We start from the raw sequence: 4,837 nt of genomic DNA, 5'->3' as shown, positions 1-4,837 counted from the left end.
TGAATTTGTTTCCATACCAGTCTTCTGAATTCCTTTTCAGGCAAATCCAAAACCTGCTCTTCCTCCTCTGGGGAGCCTTTGTCTGTCTCCAGTTCATTTGTCTCAGTTACTGTTTTCTGTTTTGGGCACGTTTTGAGATCTTTTGTTGTTTTTTGTTTGTCATTTCCAGTGGTTATGTGGGCTTTTAATGCTTAAATGGATCTTTGTTGTTGTGTTATTAAGCTTACTGGGTGTCTTCTGGTGGATATTCTCAGGAGATAGGCTTCCGTCTTCTTATGAAATGCTTAGCTGTTATTGACTCTTGTCTCAATGGTCCAATATTATGGGGAATGCTTGTAGCTTGGCTATATGGCCACGATTGCTGTCTCTTCTTGGGTACCGTAGGAAGCAAAGGCTCTGACCTCCAGGAAAAATGAGTGATCAAAAGGACTAAAAGCAGAAGCAATATAAAAGTAGAGACAAAAACCACCACTTTGAAACAAAAATAAAACTGTGGCCGACTGTCCAGTTACCTTGCTACACAGGCAGTGTGTATGTATTATAGAAGCCCACAGCAGTGGGTGGGGGTGTCCGCTCGCTCAGGTCCCTCCTCTAGTCACCACTGTAGAGGTGCACAGATAGATATTTTGAAGTTAACAGGAGAAAGATTGTCTATTATTTTTGTCTCTGAAGGTCAGTTAGCTATCTGTGTATGCACAGCATAATTCTCAAGATAGTTGTGTCCTTTTATGTTGGGGTTTTACAGATTGTTCATATAATTTGTCTGTCAGGGCTGACGGGCCTGCTTTTTTCTTGCCAGATAGGCCCGAGGAAAATGTCCTGCACAAATTGATTTTAGGACTGTGACCTCTAGGCTGACATAGTAAGCAGCCACCAAGCTCTTTCTCTCTGTGCTGTGGGAAAACTATGGGCTCAGAGTTGGACTTGTGTTTTTTTTTTTGGGGGGGGGTGCTCACCCACCCACCTAAAAGTGTCTGGGCTGGGCAAAGAAGGCATGACAGGGAAGAGGAAGAAAAAATGTGTAGAATCCCCTACACCTCCTTTTGCAAATGTCGCTTCACCGCTTTTAGTGCCGGTTCCCTGTGCCAGTTTGGCTGTAGAGGTATATATTTTGTCACATATTTTTGTTACCTTGAGGTAAATAACATATGTGTACCAAATTCAGCATTCATTTTTAATTGTTGCTGGTATCATGTGTTTTAAGAAATGTGTACAGTATGAAAAACTGGAAAATACTCATGAATGAAAAATGTTTCAGGGAAAAAAATAAATATTTTCATGCAAGTATGTACAGTCTCACTGTGTAAATTTCAAGGCAGGTTTTTTTTTTTTTTTTTCCTGTAGAACAGATCATTGTTCTATGAGAAGATGTTTTTACTTGTCTCAGTGCATTTCTTTTGTCTCCTCCTGCATTGCATTATTTTGCTCTACTTTATTTTTGTGTGCAAATGACATACCAGTTAGAATGACAACTACCTCACATGTAGAAAATAAGTCTGGATTTTAAAAACCAGGAACTAATGAAATCCTTACCAAAATGATACCATCTGATTTAAGTAAAATATGATGTAAAGTACTATTAATAAAAAAGACAAAACATATTTCATGGCAAATACAAAGAGAAATGTCTGCTGAGTGTTTTAGTTTAGATGTTTCAGAATGCTGCTGGATGTTTTATGAGGAATCTGAAGGGAAGATTTCATAACAGAAGGTGTTAATGTGGCCTGTATTGACTTAAGTGGTGACCCAACTGGACTATGGAACTGTGGGATGCCTCTGGATTCAAGCTGCTTGTTAAAAAGGAGCTCCCCACTATTGTTCAGAAATCCTTCCTCATTCCTCTCTCCCCAAACTTCCTGTCCTCTACTGACTCAGTTTCTAGCATTTCAGTATCTTCTTTCCTGCTAAAGAACGTGTCCAAGTAACTGGTGTAAGTGTTTTCCTTCTCAACATGTTCATCCTTCCTGACCTCACAACAAAACTGGTTTATGAGAAAACAGTCCTCCCCTCCACTCACAAACTGGCTATCCCAAAATGATTGGTACAAGGCTTCTAATTGGGCCAAATATGCCATTCCTTTTTCTTGTTTTTCTCTGCTTACTGATTTTGGTATCAAACTTTTCAGTTCTACTTGTGACACCAAGCTATTCAAATCATTTAATTTATCAACAACATTAGTGGGCTCATGCTGTGAACTAAGTTGTATAGTGCCTGCAATAAAGGGATCAAAGTCAAATCCCTGATTCCTCTCACTTTCCTTCTCAGCCAGTTGCTGTGGTGCTTCCTCTAGTGCTATCTGGGCTTTAACCAATCTGCTCCTCTCACATTTTGACTGGCCTCTTTTATCAGATTTCTCTTTGCTTTGTTCTTTCCAGTTGGAAAGGTCTCTGATAAGCTTGGGCTTACAGTAATGGTTAACTTCACTCTTTCTCCAGACTAAGTTATCTAAATATGATGACCTCGTTTTATACTTACAAGTATGGCTACACTTCAGATCACAATATTTGTTTTCATGATGATCTAAGTACTGCCAGCAAGGCTCAGTAGAGTAATTGGTATCAAAAGCAGGATCCTCCAGATACTTTTCACGATCGTCATCCAAATATTTTCGAAGATCAACTTGTACTTCTTCATCAGTGACATCAGACAGAGCTCTTGGATCAAGCTGAACTTCATCAATATCAAAGTTATTATGTATAGGCCAATCATGTTCTGAAAATTGACAATCATGGTACCTTTCCCAGTAATAAATGTGACTATGAGTTTCATCCATAAGTAAAATATCATCGACTTTATCTTCAATATGAAAGGGATGACTTGAAATTGGCTCATCCATTGGAAAAGACTATATGCTCATGTAAGGATGGGAGAGTGCTTCTTTTGATGTCAACTGATCCATGGGGTTAAATGTCAAAATTTGCTCCATGAAATCTAGTGCTTCTCAACTAATTCCTGGAAGCAGCTGAGTTAAAGGTTTGTGCGGCTCAGTCATGTTTCTAATGTAAACTGGAATTATGCTGAGAAGCTCCTGACGATCTTCCTCGTGTACAATAGGAATAGATTCTAAAGTTAGTTGCATCTATTCAAGTTTATGTGCACCTGCAAAGAGGGTTTTACCAGTAAGCATTTCAGCAAAGATGAAGCCTACAGCACATATATCAATGTTCTTAGTATAGTTATTAGGTGAAAGTAAAAGACATGGAGATCTGTACTATTTAGTAGCCAATCTTCAGAAAGATGATCGTTGTGGGAATAATAATAATCCATGATCCGTGCAAGACCAAAGTCACCAATCTTAAGCACCAAGTCTTCAGTATTAATGAAAAGATGAGCTGGTTTGAGATCTTTTGAAGGTTGGATATACTTGAGTCCCACATAGCAGCTGATGCATAAGAAGCCTGGTATGCTCCTCCAATAAAGAGCCCTGCTCCAGCACATTAGCCAAGTCTATCTCTATGTACTCCTGAACAATGTAAACACTGTTCAGTTCCATAAGAGAGCCCACGTCATCTGTTAACTGGCTTCCACTGGGACCAAGAATTTCAAATACTTTCACAATATTATCATGGCCTAGTGTTCTCATAATTTTGATTTCACATACAGCTTATTTGATACTCTGGGAATTAGTAGGAACAATTTTCTTGATCGCTACTCTTTTGTGACAGTCATTGTCTACAGCACAAAAATCCAAGCCATTGCCTCCATAACCCATGGTTTAAAGTCCATATACCTAGAGCCCATATCAAAAACATGCATGTTTATGAGACTTCCAAATTTGTCTGCCATTTTGAAACCCCTACAATTGCCTATTCCTTTTGAACTGTCTAACTTGTGTAAACAAGGAAGAAAATCAGCATCAAAAGGAAAGATCTTTCAAAAAGGGAGAAAAAAAATAATGTTGCTTCCACACAAAGATGATTTCTTGATGTTCATTGTACATGCTAACAAGGCCTGTTGAGTTCCCCTTAGATTTAAAGCTCAAAAATACTACTCATATTGAGAATTAAGATTGTAGTACTCATAGTTCAAGAAAGAGGCAGCAATTCTGCAGATATTTAAAGAAAACACTCAAGAAACTCAAACGGAATGAAATGACATACTATATACTCAGATTTACTGTGCTGAACAATATAACATTTAACAAAAATGTGACTAAATATGCACACAGCAGGCTTCTATGAACATTCTCCTCACAGTGCAGATTCTTTCAGTGTTGGACTAAGTCTTGAGCAGCATCTTTCTAACGTGCTGGTGAGGAATCTTTCTGTTTTCTTCTTTCTTCCTTTGTTGCTGTATAGTTCAACAGGAAGCCCAGACTGTTGTTGGTTAACAGATGTCTTTTGTCAGTGATCAGATGTTTCCAGATCACCACAATCACAACCTAAGCTACCGTCCATCTTATTCTGATACAATCGTACTTCTCCGAGTCATCATCGTACTTCCTCCGAGGGGAGTATCGGGCCTACAGACAGCCCCTAGGATCGGCCCAGGTCTCTGGCTATGCTGGCAGCAGCCGCGTCTCTGACGCTCTTGCTTTGCTAAATCCGCTCTTGCTTTGCCAAGTCGCGGTCATGTAATCCCGATCGGCGAGGTGGTTATGTGCCGTGGAGTTGGTTGTGACTCATAGCGACCCTGTATAGGGTTTCCGAGGCTGTGAATCTTTCTGGGAGCAGAAAGTCTCATCTTTCTCCCAAGAACGGCTGGTAGTTTCGAACTGTTAACCTTGAAGTTCACAGCCCGATTCGTAACCACTATGCTAGCAGAGCTCCTTGTTGTTGTTAAGTGCCGTCTAGTTGATTCCGACCCATAGCGACCCAGTATAGGGTTTCCGAGGAGC

General features: G+C 39.8%; 1 pseudogene; it reads right to left on the bottom strand.

Annotated features, from left to right (window-relative positions):
- Positions 1-1,640: 1,640 nt before the first annotated feature.
- Positions 1,641-3,786, bottom strand: LOC102827074 (annotated as a pseudogene).
- Positions 3,787-4,837: the final 1,051 nt, after the last annotated feature.

Source organism: Chrysochloris asiatica, unplaced genomic scaffold (genome assembly GCF_000296735.1).
Source record: "Chrysochloris asiatica unplaced genomic scaffold, ChrAsi1.0 scaffold00017, whole genome shotgun sequence".
NCBI classification, from domain to species: Eukaryota; Metazoa; Chordata; class Mammalia; order Afrosoricida; family Chrysochloridae; genus Chrysochloris; species Chrysochloris asiatica.
The sequence above is the reverse complement of the archived record's forward strand: the minus strand, read 5'-3'. Positions and strand labels throughout refer to the sequence as shown.